Source organism: Lasioglossum baleicum, chromosome 3, assembly GCF_051020765.1.
Source record: "Lasioglossum baleicum chromosome 3, iyLasBale1, whole genome shotgun sequence".
Taxonomy (NCBI): domain Eukaryota; kingdom Metazoa; phylum Arthropoda; class Insecta; order Hymenoptera; family Halictidae; genus Lasioglossum; species Lasioglossum baleicum.
Window position 1 is genome coordinate 15725256 of NC_134931.1, and position 12413 is coordinate 15737668.

At 37.4% G+C, this 12413-nt stretch overlaps 1 long non-coding RNA gene across 1 annotated transcript in view; it reads left to right on the forward strand.

The window, feature by feature from the left end:
* The window catches only part of LOC143207599 (uncharacterized), a 124695-nt gene extending 115055 nt beyond the window's left edge, over positions 1–9640 (forward strand). The window contains exon 4 of the long non-coding RNA XR_013008697.1: positions 334–9640. This is a non-coding gene — a long non-coding RNA (uncharacterized LOC143207599). The remainder of the gene's footprint in view (positions 1–333) is intronic.
* The last annotated feature ends 2773 nt before the right edge of the window (positions 9641–12413 follow it).

The window sequence follows — 12413 nt, forward strand, 5'->3', positions numbered from 1 at the left end:
CAACTCGCAACGATTTGCTTCGTTGCATATATAACAGTTCAGCTTCAACGAAGTGTAGCAATGGGAGCTTCACTAGAATTTAATATAATTTAACACTATGTTTATGTGACATTTATTAACACTACGCCCACCACCGCACAGTGGAGTACTTGCCCCAAAAAGTTGGCCAAAACTATTTTAGCATTATTTCGTCTTGACGTCAGCTACAACAGTATCTATTAAAATTAAGTTGGCCATAATTTTTTATTAAAAGAGTATTTTATAATTTCTTGTATTGGGTTTTATAGATGACTGAATATCGATTAAGTTTTGTCGGAAATATTTTTGTTCCAGATTATCGGCTGTGTCTGAAAAATCGTGGCAACTATTGGGCATTTTCAGTGTGACCGCGAGGCGATGCACTCTGCGTTTGCTGCATACATCGTAGTACAAAAAGTAATGTAAAGGCCGTATTTACAGTTTCCAATGACGCAAAAAAGAACATCGGGACTCACTTGACAGCCTAAAAATTCATTTCTTTAACACTAGAACTACCGAGCACTAAACGCAATTGGCATACATTGCCTTTTAATAATGACAAAATTGCATTTGTTTAGATCTTGTACCAGTTTTGTTTAAATATGTACTTTAAATATTTTAACATTTCTAATAGAGAAGAAATCAGGAGCAAGTCATTTTGATTCATCCGGTAGTTCTTGTGTTAAAATTCTACAAATGCGGAATATTGCGGTGTGAGTAGTAGGCCATCTTCAAACTTGAATAATTTTAAACTGGCAAACAGTGCGGAAGTGAAAATTGCTGAAAACTATAATGTATACCTGTTTAAAAAGTATCTGTAAAGAAAAAATGGTAATCATTTACAAAGAGGCACTCTTCTCCGATTTTGATGAAATTTACATGTTGTAGATTTCGACTTTTTTAACAACTTTTTCCTTTTCATATAATAGCGGCTCTCTTTTGGTTTTCGAGATATTCGCAAAAAAAGATAGTTGCTGCTACTAGATTGAATTTTCGTGACTCCTGAACAAAGCTATGGAGAACATTTCCGCAAAGGAAAAAGTTATTTCAAAGGATCTGAGAAATCATACCTTTCAAGGAAATATAACATTTTGAGACGACCTGTATGCAGAATAAAAGTTATCTGCATCAATTCCAAGGAACAGAAGCGACGTATATACATGTATGTCTCTTCCGAACAATTTTAGTGAGTTGCAAATAATCTTTAAATTCTCTAAACGTTTGCACTGTTTTGCATTTGATCTGCTCACACTCGTCATGAAGAATTTAAACATAGTCTAACAAACATGAATACTACGCCTTTCTTTTTAAATAAAATAAAATTTGATTAATTTATGATGAATATTTAAGCATTAAAATAAATGTAGCCATACGAAGAATATAAATTTTCTTTTCTCTTCTACGACGTTTTTGGGGACAAAGACGTTTTAATTACTGTAAGTGTAAAGAAAATGGTACGGCAAGGGGTTAAATCAATTTCTTGTAGCTTCGCTGAAGATTGAGAAGCCTCGTGGTAACATCGTGCACAGGAACAATCTTCCTCGATTGCTTGCAAAGTTAGCAATTCACGAAAGCATTCCGTGGAACCAGAAATCAGCGAACACGATGCTGAAACGAATGATCTGGCCGGTGGTCCTCGTTCTCAGCAACCTCAAGAAAAGAAGAGAACGAGCTGAGGAGTGGTCGTTCGGAAGACATGGACCGCTTCGGCGAATCATTCCGGACGATCGTCGCATTAATCCGCCATTAATATCCACGGTGGAGAAAGAGAGAAAAAGAGGGGACAGAGAGAGCCGGTCGAGTGTGTAAACCTTCTCTAAACAAGCATTCACGTAACAAATGGCAGTCGGTTCTCGTTCACGTACCGCGGACGAGCTTTAATGCCGTGGCCATGTATGCATACGACCGGAGGATGGTGATTAATGCCTCAACGGAGGGTCAAGATCCTCCTCGATTAATCAAATTAAGGGTGGAAGCGAGAGATAAAACTAGCACTCGGTCGTGGAAAAGTCCGCTGCGAGCAGCGACGCGACGCTCCGTTAACGACGAGGCGGCGACGACGGCTGGTTTTCGGCCGACCGTTGAAAACGGCCGATGAAAAATGACGGGCATGACTTATCTGTATCGAGGACTGTCGCTCGAACCACCGCCTCCCTTGCAAAGAGGCGTGACCGACGGGGTTTGTTCGCCGGCCAGGTTTCCGGTGAACAGAACCAACCGAAAGATACGCGTGTGGTGAAGAATGACTGGTTGAATATCGCGGCGCTTACACAGCCCTCCGATGTCCATTTAGGGGAAGCAAAAGATTTTTCGTCTGTTGGACACACTGTCTCGAATAGGGCTGTAACTTTTCCGAAGCTTCGAAGTCTTCCAAGTGCTCGAAATTTCAAAGTCTTCGAAACGTATGAAGTTGTAACTTACGAGCACCATACCATGTCACGATTTTTGATAAATAAAAATATTAACTTTCAGTCACGGGTGACTGACACTGAACTTTCCGTTTTGATTTTTCGTACTTAAATTAAATTTAAAAGAGTACATTCTATTAATAAATTTCGGGATCATATCACGAATGTACTTAAAAAATAATACTTTGCAAACAAAATTTTAATGAGTTTTATTAAATTCGGTGAAATCGGATATCGCGGACTAAATGAAAAGAAAGGCAAGACAGGCTTGGCGCTTGACAAAACTCACGTATTCAGTAGGATTGTAACTTTTTCTTCGAAGGAAAGTTACAGCCCTAGTCTCGAATTTTACCGATCGAATCAACGGAACAGTAAACCATGTAAGTATTGGGTCGTCGAGGCCAATCCAGGAAAGTCATTGCACTACCCCTGACAATAAGTTTTCGACCAAACGCAATATGTGGTACTAACAAGGGACATTGAAAAACTTTTTACACGTATTTTTGTTTTAGCTATAGACATTCATATTAAAGGGTGAAGATAGCCCTAAAAATTGAGGGTGAACACCCTATTTTTGCTAATATCTCAGGAACTAGACGATCTAGGACGATGATTTTGTTTTAAATTCGTGTATATATTTCAGAAAAATGATTTGTTTAATTAATGTTCCAAAAATTTACCTTTTTCTTGCAATATTTCTTATTGATTGTTTACCGATATTTATGTAACTCTGTGTACATAATCTATGGACCAAAATAGCGGATACGTGTGTTGGGAATTTTTTGTTTTTTGTCATTTAACAATAATTATTAAATTCATAATATTTTCGTTATGCTCCACCTATTTTGACGAGCTTCAAACATGTTGTCAAAGTCTTCATTCTCCACAACTTTTTCCTATTTTCCTTTGTTTTCGACATATTTACAAAATACTACAGAAACTTACGGAACAGGTGTTTTAGAGGCACACCTAGATCCGCCTCCACCACAAACTTAACTTAGACCTAATCAAAATAGTGGAACTAACGGCTTTTCGCGAAAAAGTTCAGCCAAGGTCAGCCAATCGCTAAGGAAAGTGAACTCGTGAAAGTTAACAAGGTTTGCGTAGAAAAATTATATATTCTTTTCTTTTATTTTTAGATATTATATTCTAGTAATCATGATCTAAGACCCTTCGATGTATAGTTAGGGATTTATTTCGGCGAGATTGTTTTCCGGGCACTGTCTTTGAAAATTGATTAACTCCTAACTGTTATATTACTAATAATTTGTCGAATTTGATATTGAACTCAAATTGAAAAGTATGCAGGAAGCGAAATAAGACTGACAACGAGTGAAAAATTAAAGCAGTCTCACAGTCTATCTATTATGGTAGTTAAGAGTTACAGCTAAGGTAAACTCGTAAAAATTAAGAAAGTCGAAAGAGAACTAGTGCTTAGAATCCAGGTACAGTACGTTAGTATTTCTCATTAGTAGACCACGGATCTTTATGCAAAATAAAAATTGTCTGCATCGATTGCAAGGGATAGAATCTGATTCGAATGTTATTTCTTCCCTTATTGGTTTTAATAGAGGAGAAATATCATATATTGACATCTTCAATTTGTCAAATTTTCCAACAACTTCGAATTTCATCTACTCAATTTTGCTATAAATCCATAAAGATGCGCAGTCTACTAATATCTGGTTCTGGGATCTAAAAAACTTTCGTTCTGGTTTCGGGTTCTCTGAAGTCCCTCCTGCGAAAGGGTTGGAATGCTTGATTTACTGGCTGTTTATACCCTTTCCAACCCCAAGGTCTGCATTATAACCGTATTTATACTAATAGGCCCCGTCGAAAGTTTAGGAACGATTGTGGCTGGTCCAGTCGTGATTTAGTAGCTACGTTTTTCAGCTATTAAACCGAGGACACAAAAGGGATGGGACAAGAAGGTGTGAAACCTGAGGCGTGTCCGGTGTTCGCAGTAGGTAAAATGTTGATCGTTAAAGTTTCAATTCTGTTGACACTAAATGCATCCTCGCCCCTCGAGGGGAGCCGCTTGCATTGTTTTCGCGTTACCCTATTTCTTGTACCCCTTTAGCTATTTTGTTTGCCGAGCAAACACTCCGGATGGAAAACAAATATGATAGTAATTGGGGGGCCGTGTATGTCGATGCCTGCAATTACAAGGACATCGGAAAAATTGTCTAATTTTGCGGTACAATGGGGATTGACACAAACAAAGTTGATGGACGATTAAATATTTTGAATTAAAGCAACAATTATCGGTATTTGTAACAGGCAATAAAAATATTACAAACACCGGTGTTAATGACGTTCCTACGTAGCTAATTATTGATGACGATAAATTTCAGTGTGTTATTTAGTGGCGTAACAATCGGCCGACGCGACGGTGTCGGGTTAATTCGTAATTCAAGTCTCTCATTCAATTCAATTAACATGTAATTTGTCTGTACAATTGAGATGCAACTACAAAGTACAATGCAATTTCGAATTAATGGGGTGTATTTAGTATGTATGTTTGTATCTGTATTTAGTTTTTTCACCTGGTGGAGATCAAATGTCAAAAACTACATGGCCATCTGTTCTCAAATTTTAACAGAAACTATTTGATATCACAACGGTTTCATAATTATGGCTTTACATACATTGAATTTCATGATTAGCGTACTTAGCAATTCATTTGATTGAATGTTTTGAATTATGTAATGCGACCAGAATATAATTTAATTACAGTGTTAATTGAACTTTGAACTTTGTTTACAATGCCCCTATCCAGCATATTCTTTTTTATCTTCCACATTCTGATCATTCATTCTCTTTTTCACTCTCTCTTGTTTAATCAAAAATTTTTCAATTTTTTAAAAAATCCGGAATTCTACATCCTGAAATCTAAAACCTAAAGACAATTACAATATAATTAAAAGGCGTAATTCAATGAGTACAACTCTGGTCACAGTGACCTGCTACCTCCTCAGCTCTTACAATTAGCCTGAACGACCGCTGTCCGACTGTTAACTTCGTCGACGTCCATAGATAGACTCGAGAAAAATCGAATTGTAATCCTACGATGCGAAGAACAGCCTGAAAAGTTGCTCGATGTGATAGTTTGATTGAAAGGATGCAAAAGGAAGTACGAAATTGTAGCAAATGGTTGAAGTTCTGACAGTTTCAGGAATTATACAATTACCAAGACAGATCGTCGATCGAAAATTCGTGAATACCTTCTTCGAAGTGAAGGGAAGCGTGAGGAAGATTCAAGGGCTTTGTTACAGTTTCAAGGAGCTATTTATCTCCATTAGTACTCTTCAAGTCGAAGGAAAACTTGTATGAAGAAAATCATTCCAATAATTTTTGACAAACGAAGGGGTTTTAACAATAAAGAACTTATCTTGGAAGGCAAATAATTTTTTAATAAAAATACTGTAATTTTACGATCAATTACTTTTAATGATTAAGCATCGCGGTTAGTCTTCGTCGAAGTGGCCCACGTTTCTCGCGAGAATCTACGTCGACCTGGTCGGACATGCGTACATAATTTTGGATTTACTGTTCGCGTTAAGTCCGTCCGAATTTGAGGATCGGACCGGGAGCCGGTGAGATACCGGCGCGGTCGGCCGTGCATCGTGATTTGTGGACGTCAATACGGGGGTTACGCGTGACGTATCTCACCGATCATAATTACATCCTGTTACTGGAGATCCTGGCTCCTTCCTCGTCCACCTAAGCCGTAGACGTCGCCCTTCGCCTGCTTCTCCACCCTCGGTGACGTCCCCGGAGTCCCTACTGATTTACCGACTTCCTCTTGGCTTTCGCCTAATAGCTCAATCGCTTATTTCAATGGATCGTTCTTAACCCTTGCGTTTTCTCATGTTCCTTTCACTTTATACTCGTTAACCCTTTCAGCGGAAACATCGAACGAGTATCCTGCAGCAAACCGGCAATATCAAAGAGGAAAACGATGTACGCTCGACCAGCAATTATAGTCTCATTTTTACATTATTATAAAAGTAATATAAATAGTAATAAGATCGACAATAATAAGGGGCATTTATTTTTATGGTTGCAGATAGAGTTGGGCAGAAATTTAATCAACGATTGACGACTCAATTTCTACTTCATTCGTTAATCGCAATTAACAATTAATCTCCTAGTATAGTCGTTAATTGCGGTTAACGAGTATTAATCGTCAATCGGATAATTGATTAATGATTAACGGCTGAAATTTCAAAATGAAATATGGAATCAAAACTGTATGAATACTGAACGAAATGTAAACTGAGTTTAGGTGTATTGTCATTTGGTCTATAATACTCTGTTTACGTGCTTTTATGTTTTTTTCGATGATCTCGTTTCTTAATGAACGATTGACGATTAACTTCATCAATAGATTGAATCAATCGTCGATTTTTCGATGATTTCTTTTTTTAGTCGTACACATTAATCAATCAATCATGATTAAAATTTTAATCGATTAATGCCCAACTCTGGTTGCAGACTCAAATTTAATACTTTAACCTCCCACTCAGCGGTCACAAAAAGTGGAAAAACGAAAACTCAGTAGTTAAAATTAATAATGTTAATTACTTTTTCAATCCTCTTACATTTCATATCATTTCGAAAAATAATTCCGTCGTTCAGGTATGAGTGATATTCTAGTCAACATGTTAAAAGGTAAAACCACACTAAAATTAGTAATCTTGAACCTATTTCGAAAATCATTAAAAATTAGTAGATTTGCGATTAATTCCACGAAATGAAGTCTAGAGAAAATTGATAAAAGTGTATAAGTTATTCCGTGTTTTATCATTAAATGGTATTGAGCCTAATCATTCAGATTTACTGTAAATGATAAAATTAAAGCGTCAATCAAGTGTTGTGAAAGAAAAATGAAAAAGAATTCAAAAGGTAGTTAATCAATTTGGCCGGTGAACGGTTTAGTAGCTTCACTGATGATGTTCCTGAGATAGAACGGTTTCTTTTTCTCAAAATAATAATTTCGTATAAAATCATCGTATTAGTGACCCAGTGCTAGTTTTGGGGCAGTATCGGGAGAAAGAGGAAAACAATCGCGCGATGCAACGAGGGACTGTCAGCGGCAGGAATTTCCTGCGCGACTCTGCACCGCATCCGTCCAGTAATTCGAAGCCGTTCAATCCGACACGGTAATTGCATTTCACGATATGCCGAATCAGTGGATACGTGTCCGAGTAGCCGTGAGGCATCCACGGAGCATCCGGGGCCTGTCGATCCTCTCTCGACTCAGACCGAATACTGCCTGTGTCTACCACTCGCAAGGTACCTTCTGGCGGTCAGCCTTCGATTCGCGCTACCGTCAACCCGTTCCGTCTATCCCGCCTGATAATGTGGCATTCCTGTGTAGGGCTTTACCTATTAGTTGCCATAAACGACGGCCAAGATCACGTGACTGAATGGACTGGGATAGAGGGGGTATATCGGGAGGTGGGGGTTGAACATCAAAGCCAAAGGCATGGTTGTACTCTAGGGACGGCCTATATAACGTTACTCAGCCCGTCCTGGCTCCCCGGTACCGACACGACGATTCCAACCCAGACCAAAATCCCCCGGTTACGTTGCCCCAGGCACCCTTCCAGGTCGAATCCACCTCCTCGTTCCGCTGCATCGATGCAATTCGCTGCAACAGGCTTCGAATATCGGCCTTAATGCGACTCCGAAAATCAACTGCCTCCGCGCTGTCTTTGAGGATTGTTTCCGACGGAGTTTGTTAATTAGGAATACATGGTGGACAGAACTAATTCCGATGAACACCAAAGACCTGCCGTTGATGTCGAAGACTATTATCCTGATAAATACCAATTCAATCGACACCGCTTTCTCCCCTCCGCTCACTTTATTTGCTGCTTTGGATATCATATTGTGCTGCTATCTCCTCCGGTTCAGTAGAAATGTATATGCAGATAGTATCTTCCACGTACTAACCCTTACGTCAATAATCAAAATTTTATACGATATCCAGTGACCTTCTGCCTCGAATGTAAATTAATGCAACCATTAGACTGTAGATGTTTATGTAATTTTTAATTGTTGTAGACGCAAATTTTAAGAAATCGGAGTAAAATGGAATCTTGTTTTCCGTGGCAGTAGCATTTTTAGATCTAAAATAAATTAAAATCGTACTATATTCTGTCATATTTTATAACCTAGCATTTTTTGAAAATGTTCAAAAGCCATAATCGCATAAAGATCCGCAGTCTAGTAATCATCAAGAACATAAAAATCCACAATAATTTTGCTATTCGTCAAGAAAATTATTGGAGAATTTTCTAAGACTATTAGCTTATTAGTTATTAGACCGAACAAATTTGATGACAAATTGGATAGTGAAGTCGACTCATTTTAATCGAGCTGTAGAAAAGCATGAGCTACGATATTTGTCTTTGCGTCTACACTAAAAACGGGTGGAACAAATGGTCTGCCTTATCAGAACGGTTCATCGCTCTGATATGGAGACTTATATTACAGCAATGTTTCATGAGAGTAATAGTGATAACGTAATTGGTCATTCAATGGATATCGTTTTCCACTCGGATATCTTCTGTTTAATGTCTGCGAAACGGAAACTCCGAACTACGACAAACAAAAATTATCGTATCGAACACGACAATTCAAAAATATTAAAATTCAATACTATGAAAACATTGTGGATCTCTGTAGAGATATAGATTTTTATTGAAAAAGAAACTAAAAATCTCTCTCACTCCATTAACCGTTTTACTGAGCTTTAAACATTAAAGAATGTTATGAATGCATAAAACCTTGAAATTTCTCGCTTTTGTATGTACTTGGACAGCTAAACGTATATATTAAACCGTAAATTTAGTTAACAAGGCGTCGGTGAACTTGTAGAAAATGGTCCTCACCATTTCAAACAACATTTCCCTTGAAAGTTTTTTTCGGCTCAAGCTGAGAAAACTTTGGACACGATTTAGAAAGATGCGTTACATCAATATTCGGAGATTATGAAACACTGTGGTGTGTAGTATACATAGAAACATGAGATCACGAAATCAAGCCCCGTTCTGTTGAATGTCATAGAGATGCGGCGTAATCTAATCAAAATACAGGCATAGCTCACTGCAACAATGAGTCATGCGTCAATTTAATGCGTTCTCTTTTACCGAACCATTTGATTGCCTCACAATTAGTATCCGACAATTGCAAAATGAGCAAGAATATTCGTATATAATTTGTATCCTTAATTTGCGACTATTAAGATTGTAAAGATGCTTCTCCGAGGAATTATTTGCCAAATCTATTTCTTTGGGTATATATTATTGGAAAAATGGCCAAAAATTTGGATATACACATTCTTGTTGTGTTAATAAAATAATGTGAAATAGTTATTTCTAGAGCTCCGTAAACCTAGTGTTAAGGGGCTATGCTCGTTTTTCCATGATTGTAAGGGTGTGGGATGCGCCTTCTCATTTCTCGATAATGCATGCGATGGGGTTTTTCAGGAGTCAAAAGCGCTAGATAAAAGATCACTCTAGGCCGCGATCGCCCTCAAAAGTCCTATTTTTACGTTAACGAGCCATAATTTGCATTATTCGGCAGCGTAATTTCCATTATTCGGATGCACACAGCTGCGCATGTAGCTATTTTCATAATGCTGCGACAGCTACATGCTGCCGAATAATGCAAATTACGTAGAGTCAGCGTCGTGCTGTCGTCGGGTCGTGAACAAGAGTTCGATGTTCACATTTCCAAAACACAGGTATTAATAGCAATTACAATGTCACTTGCATCGGAGCACAAATCACAGCAAAGGTAATGCGATCATTAGACTGCGGATGTTTATTCAATTTTCAATCTTTGTAGGAAAATTTTAAGAGAAAATGGAAACAAATAAAATCTGATTTTCAGCGGTAGTAGCTTTTGTAGATCTGAAATAAATAAAAATTGTACCAGATTCTGTGAAATTTTGTATTACAGCATTTCTTGAAGATCCACAGTTTAGTGATCACTAATTTCATGCATTTATTGCAAAAATGAGTAGGTGCATTTTAAAACAGTGGAGAGATTAAAATGATTTAAAAACACACCAATGTATTATTTTGAACTTGTGAAAGTGTGAAAAGTTAAATGAGAACAATATTAAAAACTATTAACTATTCAAAATACAAAATAGTATTCAGGAATTTATAAATATTTGAAGTTTCTGTACACGTGTGCTATCATTTTGTCCCGTTAGATTTTGGCCAAAATCTTATTTTTAATTAAATAATATGAAACAGGTTAAAAAAATCCATTTCTGTGCTACTTATAAGTATATGTTATTCACCTTATTGGATAGTGTGTAGAAACAAATTTCAGTTACAAAGTGAAAATAAGTTGAAAGCAGTTTTCTGTTCCGGTATTTGCATATTATTTATAATTTGTATTATTCTCACGGAGAGTTTCAGAAAATATAGGTAACATGGAGGAACTGAATAAATGCTGGTTTGCAGGAATCAATGGTTGTGGCGGGTAGGTTCAGGCGAAAAAGGTTGGGTACGTTATTCATAGCTTCGATGAAAAGGAAAACTCCTCCGAGTGGGTAAGTACTCGTAAACCACAATGTATGTAGTGTAGTTCCGAGCGGCGACCCTATGGCGTCTCACGCATAATTCAAGAGCTGTTACTCTGTGTCATGACCCAATTTGTTCCGTCTGGAAACTAACCTATCCTAACCGCGTCGTGGTTCGGTTTCTCAGTTATTTTCGTAGGGGTTGCGGTCTGCTCGGAGAAAGGAGACTACTTACAAAAAGACTTCTCGATAGAGTAGACCCTTCACAGTTTGAGTGCACCGCTCAAACATATGTCTCGCATTCAGAGGAATATACTAACAATTGATTACCCGATATAAATTACATATTCGTGTGATAAATAGACTGCGGATCTCTACGCCAAATGAAAATGTTCTGCATCGATTGTGGGAAGCAGGAATAAAATACAAATTCATTTCATCCTTTAAAGTGGCCCCTAGAAGATCAATAATATTGTCAATATTCGCTTCAATATTGACGCTCTAAATTGAAGCGCGCATCAATATGCTTCAATATTCTCACCAATACTCATTCTGGCAAAAATATTCGTGCTGCATGGTCGGGGCTTTTCCATTCTCTTCTTAATTGTTCAACCGTAAAGTCTGGTTTGCGTCAACAATTTTTTGCATTGCAATTGCTTTTTTGTTTTTGTTAAAATAATCTTTTGACTTCACACGCCACAATTCCGGATAATCACGATATAGCCGCTATACGCAGGATTGTGAAATCCCTATCCCGAACGGAACCCTGATCACTAGAAGGGGAGCTCGGTGGGTCAGCCATGTTCTCACTTCGCGATCAATATTGATAGAAAATACAATTTTCTATCAATATTCGTCAATATTGATAGGACGCTTCAATACGCTCCTAGACGATCAATATTTCCATCAATATGGTCCTCCGTGAATATCGAAGCGAATATTGACAATATTATTGATCGTCTAAGGGCCACTTTACACTACCCGTACTGCGATCGGTCAAATGACCGCTTTCACATTGTTTATTTTTTAATTATTGAAATTATAATGATGCTTCCATTCGAAATTATTCAATAAATTTGTTTATTCGAGCACATATTATTATGAAAATTGTGTGACAAATCTAAATAAATTCAGTCTTGTAATTTTTATAAAACAATATATATCCGATACATGGTGATGAAAATAATATGTTAATACTCTCAAATTCTTTGAATATTTTCACTGTTTTAAGCTGCACTTGCATATTTTTGTCATAAACGCATGAAATCCGGAGTCTATTCATTAGGCTTTGTTTAAAATCTTCAAAAAGGCATACATCTTCCAACCGGATAATTGTAACGTACCGCACCTCAAATGTAATAACTTATTTCGAGTCTGGGCAAACAAGTTTATACAGGGTGTATACAGTAAAAACAAAATTCGCCATGTGGAACGATTCG